This window comes from Schistocerca piceifrons, chromosome 4 (assembly GCF_021461385.2).
Source record: "Schistocerca piceifrons isolate TAMUIC-IGC-003096 chromosome 4, iqSchPice1.1, whole genome shotgun sequence".
Taxonomy (NCBI): Eukaryota; Metazoa; Arthropoda; class Insecta; order Orthoptera; family Acrididae; genus Schistocerca; species Schistocerca piceifrons.
The window spans coordinates 201827183-201841229 of NC_060141.1; positions in this window are offsets into that span (position 1 = coordinate 201827183).

Sequence of the window (14047 nt, forward strand, 5' to 3'; positions counted from 1 at the left end):
ACCGGAAACTACAAGACAAGTAACCCCGTTTCGATTCCCGGCCGGTTCAAAATGGTTCAAATGGCTCTAAGCACAATGGGACTTAACATCTGAGGTCATCAGTCCCCTAGACTTAGAACTGCTTAAACCTAACTAACCTAAGGACATCACACACACCCGTGCCGGGGCAGGATTCGAACCTGTGACCGTAGCAGCAGTGCGGTTCCGGACTGAAGCACCTACAACCGCTCGGCCACATTCCCGGCGTGGTTGGGGATTTTCTCTGCCCGGGAGCTGGGTGTTTGTGTTGTCCTCATCATTTCATCATCATCATCATTCGTGACAGTGGCTAGATTGGATTGTGTAAAAATTGTACTGTGTAAAAATTGCGACTTTATATGGGCGCTGATAACCACGCAGTTGAGTGCCCCCCCCCCCCCCCCCCAAACCAAACATCATCTTCACGACAAATATGCCCGTTCCCATGCAGTCCAACATCGGGCTACTGTCACACCTGAATGCCCGAGAAATACGTATAGTGCACGATCCGACCAGCCGCCAATGTAGACCCACAATTAGGCCCCTATCAAACTCTGATAAGTCTCACAGGAGTGTGTCCTTCACAGCGCTCACTTGACATCTGATGCTGGTCACACTCCTTATACTCCCTACCATATCTGGTAACAAAACTAAACTCCAACAACAGTAATTCCCTCGAGTGACTGTTCTGTCTCATTATTTAATATTACGTTTACATGTCTTTTGGATGCTTCAGTTTTCTTGTCAGGTGGTGTATCGTCACGGCTGGCTCAAGTTCAAAGGTTGCACATATTTTATTAAATAATATCATTTTGTGTTTTATTGTTAGACTGGATGATTCAGCTCCCCTAACCGTGGACTTCATGCAACCTGTAGTACCTTCAAAAACCACGTGCTATATTTTCATATTCTCTCGCTCGCTCCCTGTTAGTTCTACAGAAATATAAATAGAAACTTTTGTAAGAAACATAATATAGTTAAATTTAATATCACTTTTATAGGTTTTTCTTGAATAACTTGAATAATTCGAAAACTCTGGCCTCTAGTACAAACGTACGCTAGTACAAAATTCAACTACATTAAATTTTCTGCAAAAAGGTCCTGTTCATTTTTTCTGTAGGACTAATAACTAGCGCGCAGAGAGGCCATGCGCTATTTGAAGACGTTGTGGGTTGCATAAAACCCACAGGCAGAGGCAGCTGAATCACCCTCTACGTCTGGTCCCGGCGGAGGTTCGAGTCCTCCCTCGGGCATGGGCGTATGCGTTTGTCCTTAGGATAATTTAGGTCAAGTAGTGTGTAAGCTTAGGGACTGATGACATTAGCAGTTAAGTCCCATAAGATTTCACACAAATTTGACCATTTTTTCACCCTCTACGTAACCACGTAAATTCTTAATGACGAGAAAAAATTAATGTTGTGTCACGTGGAACACATTTCTGATTTGTTTATATTTTTGTTCTTAGGCCGTTGCTGTTTGACTGGGTGTTGCATAAAATTCAGTGTCAGCCGAAGCCAGCTCCTAATATTTCCAAAATTGCGTTGCATACAGTTTTTAAAAGAATGCCTCACTGTTATCAAAGCACTATCTTTGTTCTCGAAAAAATCCTTCTATTCCAGCCTTTGCTAAGACGTAACTTCTTGTCTGTTTTGTTTTTCACAAACAGGAAAATTTGGAAATTTGTGGTACGCTCCGATGGGACCAAACAGCTGAGATCATCGGTCTCTAGGCTTACACACTACTTAACCTAACTTAAACTAACTTACGCTAAGGACAACACACACACCCGTGCCCGAGGGAGGACTCGAATCTCCGACGTGGGGGAGGCGCGCGAACCGAGGCAAGGCGCCCAAGACCGCTTGGCTACCGCGCGCGGTTCACAAACAGACTCACGGCGTTGAACCCATTATTAAGTCCACCTGTTCAATTGTTTCGAATAGTAATTTAGCGTGTAAGTGTAACATTCCGAAAGTAGCAGCGACGACAGACAGCGAAGAAATAAATTAATTGGAAAAACGGCGGGGGTAGGCTGCGAGGACAGAAACTTTGAGGCGGCAATGCAGTAGGAAGGACACGCCTGCCGGGGGGCAGGGCGGGACGGCTGTTAACAAAAACAGCACGTATCCAGGGCGAGGCCGCCAAACGGATTATTACGAAATTTTCATTCTGAGCTAATGAAAGAGGCACAGCCGGGAAGAAAACGTAATAACTCAGCGCGGCGCACAACAGACAGTTAGGGCTCGAGGATTCACGACCGCGGGAAGAGTGATTGCTGCCTCACGCAGCCAGCCACCCTGCCGGAAATACAAACTGACACAGCTGGCCGATGCGTAAATTATTTATGAGATAGGGGGAATTGAGTAACGAAGTCAACAGAAATTAGCGCGAGAGCAATTTCCATATTTAGCCGTCGCACGGAAATCACCAATGAGAGAGATTTTACTTCTCTGCAGATCCGGGGGCAATCTAATGCACGTAATATAATTCAATTTATCTGCTGGCTTTCATGTTTGACTTATCGTTCGAACGTTTAAGGTGGGTGAGAGAAGGACTCCCGCAGAATTCAAAGTCTCATTCTAAATAAACTGTGCCGCCAGAGCAGAAGTAAATACACTCTAAAACAAAACAAAAAAACCACTCACCACGAAGGAATTATCCGAACGTGATGGAAATCGATAGATGTGATTCATATGTACAGACAAACAAATTATTACAGTTTCAGAAAAAATGGATGATTTGTTCAAGAGAAATAGCTTGACAACATGGGCAAGTTAATAACGCATTGGTCCCTTATGCAAGCAGTTATTCGGCTTGACACTCATTGACAAGAGTTGCTGGATGTATCCGTGAAGGATATCGTGCCAAATTCAGTTCAATGGAGCGTTAGGTCGCCGCGATCCGGAGCTGGTTGGAGGACCCTACCCGAAATGCTGCAAACGTTCTCAAATGGGGGAAATCCGACGACCTTGCTGGTCAATGTAGGGTTTGGCAGACACGAAGACAAACAGTGGAAACTCTGGCCGTGTGCGGGTGAGCATTGTCTTCCTGAAATGTAAGTTCTGGATAGCTTGCCATGAAAGGCAACAAATCGAGGCGCAGAATATCTTCGACGTACCGCTGTGCTGCAAGGGTGCTGCGAATGACAACCAAAGGGGTTCTGCTATGAAAAGAAAAAAAAAGCACCCTAGGCTGTCACTCCTGATTGGATGGGACTTAACATCTGAGGTCATCAGTCCCCTAGACTTAGAAGTACTTACACCTAACTAATCTAAGGACATCACACACACCCATGCCCGAGGCAGGATTCGAACCTGCGACCGTAGCAGCAGCACGGTTCCGGACTGAAGCGCCTAGAAACGCTCAGCGACAGCGGCCGGTCCACCGCTGTCCAATGCGTCTCTGGACAAGCTTTTCACTGGTCATCGTCGCTGATCATTGGTTCTCACTTCGAAACGGGACGCATTACTGGAGGCAATTTTACTCCATTCAGTGAGATTCCAGGCTGAAGACTCGCATCTAACGAGATCAGTGCCTTGGTATAAATATAAGAGGTAAAGCATTATAAGCTCAATTTAAACTACAGGTGAAAAACATGACATCCTTTACTATTTTTTCATCTGTTGTACATCGCCGCTGCTGTTCGTTACGTCTATGACAAATAGTGGAGCTTCAGCCTCGTAACTATTGTATACTGGCAGCATTTTGCTATAAACCGCGCCACAGCACATTAGCATAGACACAATCTGAGGCTTTGCTATAATTTAAGGGGCTCCGGAAAGGCTCAAAATCATGAAAAGTTCAATTTTTACTTTTTTGCGTTTTCTGAATCTGCAGACTATTACCTTTTAATAGATATATAATTTATTCAATTCCGAAGACTACAACCATTTTTAAATTTTTTTTGAAATGTGTTCTACATGGGCGTGACCCACTGTGGCGCTGTTAAACTTCTGTCAAATGGTGTTATTATTAACGTCCGTGTTCATCAGGTACATTTTAGTGATGTGAGATACAGTATGTGTTGTGGCTAACCTGTGATGGTTCAATATATATCGCTGGTGTGATTGTCGATTGTTTCATGTTTATTTACTCTGTCGTTATCTCGAAAATATTCGTAATTAATTCTGTTTCTTGAGTCTCTGTTTTGTTGAAGTATAATAATGAGTACTACTACAGTAGTACAAGTTTATATGCCAACTAGCTCTGCAGATGACGAAGAAATTGAAGAAATGTATGATGAAATAAAAGAAATTATTCAGATTGTGAAGGGAGACGAAAATTTAATAGTCATGGGTGACTGGAATTCGAGTGTAGGAAAAGGGAGAGAAGGAAACATAGTAGGTGAATATGGATTGGGGGACAGAAATGAAAGAGGAAGCCGCCTGGTAGAATTTTGCACAGAGCACAACATAATCATAACTAACACTTGGTTTAAGAATCATGAAAGAAGGTTGTATACATGGAAGAACCCTGGAGATACTAAAAGGTATCAGATAGATTATATAATGGTAAGACAGAGATTTAGGAACCAGGTTTTAAATTGTAAGACATTTCCAGGGGCAGATGTGGACTCTGACCGCAATCTATTGGTTATGACCTGTAGATTAAAACTGAAGAAACTGCAAAAAGGTGGGAATTTAAGGAGATGGGACCTGGACAAACTAAAAGAACCAGAGGTTGTACAGAGATTCAGGGAGAGCATAAGGGAGCAATTGACAGGAATGGGGGAAATAAATACAGTAGAAGAAGAATGGGTAGCTTTGAGGGATGAAGTAGTGAAGGCAGCAGAGGATCAAGTAGGTAAAAAGACGAGGGCTAGTAGAAATCCTTGGGTAACAGAAGAAATATTGAATTTAATTGATGAAAGGAGAAAATATAAAAATGCAGTAAGTGAAACAGGCAAAAAGGAATACAAACGTCTCAAAAATGAGATCGACAGGAAGTGCAAAATGGCTAAGCAGGGATGGCTAGAGGACAAATGTAAGGATGTAGAGGCCTATCTCACTAGAGGTAAGATAGATACCGCCTACAGGAAAATTAAAGAGACCTTTGGAGATAAGAGAACGACTTGTATGAATATCAAGAGCTCAGATGGAAACCCGGTTCTAAGCAAAGAAGGGAAAGCAGAAAGGTGGAAGGAGTATATAGAGGGTCTATACAAGGGCGATGTACTTGAGGACAATATTATGGAAATGGAAGAGGATGTAGATGAAGATGAAATGGGAGATATGATACTGCGTGAAGAGTTTGACAGAGCACTGAAAGACCTGAGTCGAAACAAGGCCCCCGGAGTAGACAATATTCCATTGGAACTACTGACGGCCGTGGGAGAGCCAGTCCTGGCAAAACTCTACCATCTGGTGAGCAAGATGTATGAAACAGGCGAAATACCCTCAGACTTCAAGAAGAATATAATAATTCCAATCCCAAAGAAAGCAGGTGTTGACAGATGTGAAAATTACCGAACTATCAGTTTAATAAGTCACAGCTGCAAAATACTAACACGAATTCTTTACAGACGAATGGAAAAACTAGTAGAAGCCAACCTCGGGGAAGATCAGTTTGGATTCCGTAGAAACACTGGAACACGTGAGGCAATACTGACCTTACGACTTATCTTAGAAGAAAGATTAAGGAAAGGCAAACCTACGTTTCTAGCATTTGTAGACTTAGAGAAAGCTTTTGACAATGTTGACTGGAATACTCTCTTTCAAACTCTAAAGGTGGCAGGGGTAAAATACAGGGAGCGAAAGGCTATTTACAATTTGTACAGAAACCAGATGGCAGTTATAAGAGTCGAGGGACATGAAAGGGAAGCAGTGGTTGGGAAGGGAGTAAGACAGGGTTGTAGCCTCTCCCCGATGTTGTTCAATCTGTATATTGAGCAAGCAGTAAAGGAAACAAAAGAAAAATTCGGAGTAGGTATTAAAATTCATGGAGAAGAAATAAAAACTTTGAGGTTCGCCGATGACATTGTAATTCTGTCAGAGACAGCAAAGGACTTGGAAGAGCAGTTGAATGGAATGGACAGTGTCTTGAAAGGAGGATATAAGATGAACATCAACAAAAGCAAAACGAGGATAATGGAATGTAGTCTAATTAAGTCGGGTGATGCTGAGGGAATTAGATTAGGAAATGAGACACTTAAAGTAGTAAAGGAGTTTTGCTATTTGGGGAGCAAAATAACTGATGATGGTCGAAGTAGAGAGGATATAAAATGTAGACTGGCAATGGCAAGGAAAGCGTTTCTGAAGAAGAGAAATTTGTTAACATCGAGTATAGATTTAAGTGTCAGGAAGTCCTTTCTGAAAGTGTTTGTATGGAGTGTAGCCATGTATGGAAGTGAAACATGGACGATAAATAGTTTGGACAAGAAGAGAATAGAAGCTTTCGAAATGTGGTGCTACAGAAGAATGCTGAAGATTAGATGGGTAGAACACATAACTAATGAGGAAGTATTGAATAGGATTGGGGAGAAGAGAAGTTTGTGGCACAATTTGACCAGAAGAAGGGATCGGTTGGTAGGACATGTTCTGAGGCATCAAGGGATCACCAATTTAGTATTGGAGTGCAGCGTGGAGGGTAAAAATCGTAGAGGGAGACCAAGAGATGAATACACTAAGCAGATTCAGAAGGATGTAGGTTGCAGTAGGTACTGGGAGATGAAAAAGCTTGCACAGGATAGAGTAGCATGGAGAGCTGCATCAAACTAGTCTCAGGACTGAAGACCACAACAACAACAATAATGAGTAAAAGTAAAGTTATTAGAAATCCTCTGAAGGCTTTTAAGAAAAGGAGAAATGTTGGAAAGCCAAAGGTATGTGTTATTACTGTAAACAATAAAGACGATAACCAAGTGAGTGAACCTAACCTCTCAAGTACACCTGCCCATAGCAGTCAAAGTGGGAAAGAAAATACTTCACAGAAGAAGCTTGGTTCAATGAGTGAAAACTATGAATGTTTTATGGGCGAATCGGATGTGAATGAAATATTTGATATTTCGGTTCTCAAAGGAATTTTTTCAAACTGTGTAAGACGTATTCATTGTAGTGAAGTTGGTCTGGAACTCTCCATAATAAAGCACGTAGGACTTGCTAGTGAAATACAACTGAAATGTGATAAGTGTTCATACATGACCACCTTTTGGAACAGTGTTGCAGTAACTGCAACTGAAGAAAATGGTAGCAAAATCTACGAACACAACAACGAGCGATGCTTGCTTTAGACCAGGAACGCCTTCGGGCTGCAGACAGGGCTGTAAAGAGTCTAGAAATACAAGCAAGAGTAAACAGGAGGAGGAACAAGAGGAAGCTGGAGGAGGAGTTTGCAGAGGATGAAGATAATCCATTCTATGGACCTGGAATGCACTAAAAAGTTAATCCAATCTTTGTCGCTCGATTCCCAAAACTTTTATTTTCTCATACTAATTACATGTTTTCTAAAGATCTTCCAAACATATTTGTTTCAAACTTTCAGTAAATGTTACACAGTACCTTCTGCATAATTTAACACAGCCTTTTTCCAAAAAACTGTATATTTTTGAATATATAAATAAAAAATTGCAAAAAAATGTTGTGAATTTTCATTACAATTGAAAAAAAATCATCTTTAATAACTGAACTAAAATTTTGTAAAATCCCTGTGTTAAGTTGTAGCCCATATTCCAATAAATAATCTGTAAAAAGTTCAACTTCCTACCTCAAATACTTTGTGAGGAAAGATGTAATTTATAAGCGTTATTTTAACATTGCAAGTATAGGGCGTTCCGGAGCCCCTTAATTATTGGCTAGTTGTATTTTAAAGCATATGTTACAGAAGAATTCGAGCATGACAGCTTCCACCTTAAACCTTTGGAGACTTCAATAGCTGAACAGGAAAGTAACACCCAATTCTCTCAGCATAATGATGCGTATGTAGGCAAAGCACATGAAATTATAACTTAAAAATGGAAGACTTTTTTAGTTTATCGTCGCATTGACAACGTGGTCATATGAGACTGAGCATTTGTTCAATTAGACAGTGATGGTGATAACAGCTATGTATTTAAATTTACTATTCCCGCTTTTTGACTGCATAAAAAAAGCCAAGGGTAATTGTGTACAGCAAAACGAGGATTTTATTAACTGCTCTTTCTTCTAGTGTCTTAGCCATAGCGTAAACACGCCAGGTAATATACACGAGGGAAATCATGCGAAGTAGTACCTTTCATGTGCGCTTTACACAGCATAAGAAGCACAGACTGTACAGGAATAATGAAACGGTAAGATACAAATAGCACATGGCTCCTAAATTGAGAAGAAGCAGCAAATCTTGTTGTCATTGAATATACAAGGTGTATCTGAAATTAATGGACAAAATGAGAGGGCTAGTAGAGTAGGTCATAACAAGCATGTTTCACATAGCAAGCCATGTCCGTCTCCCTCAGCGTATGGCGCAACGCGTCGTTGAAAACACTGTCCAGCGTCAGTTTGTTATCAAACGGGGCACTGTTGTGTTTGTTACTGTGTAGAGCGGATAGGAAATGGAGCGCTTTCTTGGGAGGAAAAGGGAGACATGCAAAATGCTTACGAAGCAGCTGAAGGAAATGTTCACGCTGTCCAACGTTTGCAAGGTCGGTGGTTGCTGAATCGTCGCGTGCCAGATCCATGCACATTTACTGCCATCCACAGGTTCCTACGAGAGACAGGTTCACGTGAGGTACAGTCTCCACTGGCATGTTCTCGTAATGGCACAAGTGCATTTAAGACCTACTTCGAAAACCGGTGTATTCATTTTGCGTTTTGCCTGACGGGCGTGGTAGTCAACGCACAGAGCGTATACTAGGGCTTGAAGACGAGGCATTAACAATGCTGGAAAACACGCACTCGACAAGTTCGCGGCCTGCTGAACGGAAAATGGCTGCAAGCCATTCCACAATATGGCATACGTGGCACAAGATGTGTTGAACCCCCGCAGCCTTCAGAAGGTTCACGCCCTTAACCCCGACGATTTTCCACGTCGAATTGAATTCTGCCAGTGTTTTTAGCAAAGGTATGTTACACAGTCGGACTTTCCGAACCGTGTTCTTTTCACGGATGAGGCATCCTTTACATGAGATGGTACGTTCAATAACCACAATCAACACGTGTGGGAAAGGCAGAATCCGCACGCCCCCTTTGTTCGTGGTCAGAAACATCGCTGTGCTGCCAACACTTGGGCCCGCTTGGTGGGCGATAATTTGGTCGGTCCACACATGCAACCCCGACGACTGAACGCAACGGCCAGAGTCGTTGAAACATGTTTCACACAACGTGCGACAGCGAATGTGGTACCAACACACTGGTGCACCTGCGCATTTCGATGAATCCTCTGGTGAAAAATGGATAGGATGGGATGGCCGGTGGCATGACCTGCACGTTCTCCCGACTTGACTAACATTGATACTTTTCTTCTGGAGCCACCTGAAATCTGTTGTTTGCGAAACATCCATTGAGAATGATGAAGAGCTGACAGCGCACATTATGGCAGCCTCCGATACAATTTTCATTTTGCCAGGAGTATTTGAAAGAGTGCGAAAGTCACTCCAGCGTCGTTGCACAGCGTGCATTGAAGCAGGAAGATATAATTTCGAGCACTTTTTGTAATTGTTTGCAGATAAAGGCCGTACTCTTTTACATTGGTATCACAAATACAGAGAAATCGTCGCGCTGCAGACCTGATACTATGACGGCTCGGTTGGCATGTTCTATGCTTACCCTCTTCGCGGCGCGCGGCGCTGTGCAACGACGCCTCGCGCCCTGCGCTAAGGGGTGCGCACATGGGTTGCTGTGTGAAATATGGTGGTTATGGCCCACTCTACCAGCCCTCTCATTTTCTACATTCATTCCAGATGCACCCTGTATAGTATGGTAAATATACAGAAAACGGACAGAATGACTGTCTTCAGGTACAGAGGCTATTAGGTACGACAAAAGTAATAACAGAAAAGTGTAAACACTCTTTAATAATTAGAATATTTAAGGATTTTCATCTACGTATATGCGGCATTTCCGTTAGGCCCTCGTATTAATCGATGCGATCGGTAATAAATCCGCATCACGAATATGAATTTCTTTTTGCTTTAATCCGACCTGGTACGATTCAAATAACTTGAGAAGTACCGGAAACAGCGTTGCACAAGCGTTCTGTATGTTGTCATCTTGATAGGTCCACCAGACATGAGTCGAACTCTCCCAACATACGACAACTTGCCACTCTTCCTACAGTTGACATTATGAGCTCTTTATGGCTGTAATAAAAATCAAATGTAGGTGGCCTGGACATGTATACAATTGAATGGATTTAAATCCAAATAAATGTAGCACATTACTCATTCGTATTAGATCACAACTATACCGTTGATGACTAATTGCTGGAAACACTATCTACCGTAAAATATATAGGAGTAACCATACGAAGCTATCTCCAGTGGAATGAGCAAATAAAGAAAATAGTTCGAAAACCAGATGCTAGACTGAGACTTACAGGAAGAATCCTAAGGAAATATAAGTCATCCACGAAAGAAGTAGTTTACAAAACACTTGTTAGAAGGATTCTTGGGTATCGCACATCACTCTAGGACAGTTACAGGTGGGGCTAAAATAAAAGATCCAACGAAGGGCAGTGCGTATCGTCACACAGTCGTTTAGTTGACGCGAGAGCGTTACAAGGACGCTCATCGAACTCCAGTGGCAGACGCTACAAGAGAGGCATTGTGAATGGATTTACTTTTAAATTCCGAGAGAGATCTTTCCAGGAAGAGTCAGACAACATATTACATCATCTCACACACGTCTCGTGAAATGACCACAACGAAAAATATTCAGAAATTATAGCTCATACAGATGCTTACCGACCATCATTCTCCCCCATGCGCTATTCGTGAATGGATCGTGGAACGGAAGGAGGATCAGATAGTGCTACCACAGCGTCAAATGACTTGCTTAGTACTGATGTAGATGTTTGTATAGAGATCCTTTGCTGGAGTCCAAAGGACAAGAGAAGAAGAAGACAGAAGATGGGTAAATGAAGTTACACTACTGGCCATTAAAACTGCTACACCAAGAAGAAATGCAGATAATAAGTGGGTATTCGTTGGACAAATATATTATACTAGAATTGACATGTGATTACATTTTCACGCAATTTGGGTGCATAGATCCTGAGAAATCAGAACCCAGAACAACCACCTCTGGCCGTAATAACGGCCTTGATACGCTTCGGCATTCAGTCAAACAGAGCTTGGATGGCGTGTACAGGTATAGCTGCCCATGCAGCTTCAACACGATACCACAATTCATCAAGAGTAGTGACTGGCGTATTGTGACGAGCCAGTTGCTCGGCCACCATTGACCAGACGTTTTCAGTTGGGAAGAGATCTGGAGAATGTGCTGGCCAGGGCAGCAGTCGAACATTTTCTGTATCCAGAAAGGCCCGTACAGGACCTGCAACATGCGGTCGTGCATTATCCTGCTGAAATGTAGGGTTTCGCAGGGATCGCATGAAGGGTAGAGCCACGGGTCGTAACACAATTGAAATGTAACGTCGACTGTTCAAAATGCCGTCAATGTTAACAAGAGGTGACTGAGACGTGTAATCAATGGCACCCAACACCATCAAGCCGGGTGATACGCCAGTGTGGCGATGACGAATACACGCTTCCAATGTGCATTCACCGCGATGTCGCCAAACACGGATGCGACCATCATGATGCTGTAAACAGAACCTGGATTCATCCGAAAAAACGACGTTTTGCCATTCGTACATCCAGGTTCGTCGTTGAGTACACCATCGCAGGCGCTCCTGTCTGTGATGCAGCGCCAAGGGTAACCGCAACCATGGTCTCCCAGCTGATAGTCCATGCTGCTGCAAACGTCGTCGAACTGTTCGTGCACATGGTTGTTGTCTTGCAAACGTCCCCATCTGTTGACTCAGGGATCGACACGTGGCTGCACGATCCGTTATAGCCATGCGGATAAGATGCCTGTCATCTCGACTGCTAGTGATACGAGGCCGTTGGTATCCAGCACGGCGTTCCGTATTACCCTCCTGAACCCACCGATTCCATATTCTGCTAACAGTCATTGGATCTCGACAAACGCGAGCAGCAATGTCGCGATACGATAAACCGCTACAATCTGACGTGATGGTACGCATTTCTCCTCCTTACACGAGGCATCACAACAACGTTCCACCATGCAACGCCGGCCAGCTGCTGTTTGTGTATGAGAAATCGGTTGGAAACTTTCCTCATGTCAGCACGTTGTAGGTGTCGCCACCGGCGCCAACCTTGTGTGAATGCTCTGAAAAGCTAATCATTTGCATATCACAGCATCTTCTACCTGTCGGTTAAATTTCCGGTTTGTTGCACTTCATCTTCGTGGTGTAGTAATTTTAATGGCCAGTAGTGTAGAATACGCGCGGTTGTAGCATGGAGTAATATAGATGAAGGTTGCAACGCAGGAAAAGCCTAAAGAAGGCCTTCATGCAGCACCGGAAGATAGATGGCTGATGACGACATCCTAGAAAAGAGACAAAGATTAGTTCGTGGAGATTTTGTGATCCAAGAGCTGCAAGAAGAACAATTTCTGCTCTCTAGTATGACTATAAATACCTCTAAGAGATTTTCGAGTACACATCGATGCAGCAGAATGCGCCGAGAATGTCGCTGAGCGATAAAATGCCCCGCGCATACATATGTAGGAACGGCTGAATAAATAGAGGAGACGGAATTAATTTCGCAGCAAGGCCGCCCGTCATGCAGCGTGTGGCACATTATGCGCGAGGCGGCATCTGCGCGCGGGCATCTCGCCCCGGCAGGCCAGCCCGAGCGTCCAGCCAGACCGCGGGCGCAGCGCAGCCGCGCCGGGACAAAAGCACGTATTGTCCGCTGGCGGCAGGAGGCACCCCGCCCCCCGCCATGCCTCTGCCTGTCCTTGGCGAGCGACGGCTCGGCCTGTCCGCCCGCGACAGCACCGCCGCGAAGGACGTGGGGTCGCCAAGCCTGCCCAATCCGCTCTACGCAGCGTGAAACTAAATTCCCTATACAGACTTTGAGCACTTGGGAGTGGCGACCGAGACAATTACATTTAGCGTAGAAACTCGTGTCGGCAAACGTACTGTTTTCCCGCTGTACGCAAAACATCATAACATCCATTGCTCTCTCACTCCCACTGCTTGTCGTCTGGGACCACTTACAAATGGGGCTCGATGTGAGGATCACCAACACCAGCACAGATACGGAACGTACGTACCATGTTCTGGTACACACGATAACCAATCCCTGGTCCTCCAGTATCTGCCGCAGCCATAACCCGCGCCCGTAGCCCTTCCTCGGGTGCCACAGGGGTCTCGTGATTCCAAGCTTTTACGTGACCTCACAGATAGTAGTGTAGCCACTTCAAATTGGGAGAACTTGGAGGCCAAGCAGTCAGGCCATCACGACCTACACACTGTTGGCCAAAGCGTTGCTCCAAATGATCTCGGACCGCACCTGATATATAAGATGTGTTGGAGCCACAAGTCTTGACGCACATGCAGTGGCACATCATCCATAAGTCCACGCAGTACGCCGTCAAGGAATGATAAGTACACGACACCCATGAGATGTGGTGCAACAAGGCACGGCCCAGTCACACGTCCATCCAGAAACCCGGCCCAAATGTTCATATCGTATACACGCGCGTTGTCATTAGCCCCACACATGGCTGTTGTTGGAATTGAGAACACCTTTCCTGGTTAACTTAGCTTCATTCTTAGAAAAGGTCCACCGGGCGCTGTGGCCGAGCGGTTCTAGGCGCTTAAGTCCGGAACCACGCGGCTGCTACGGTCGCAGGTTCGAACCTGCCTCGGGCATGGATGTGTATGATGTCCTTAGGTTCGTTAGATTTAAGTAGTTCTAAGGCTAGGGGACTGATGACCTCAGATGTTAAGTCCCATAGTGCTTAGAGCCATTTGAACCATAGAAAGGGTCCACTGTGGGAAGTCGGACTCGTCCAGACAACGGTGCAGG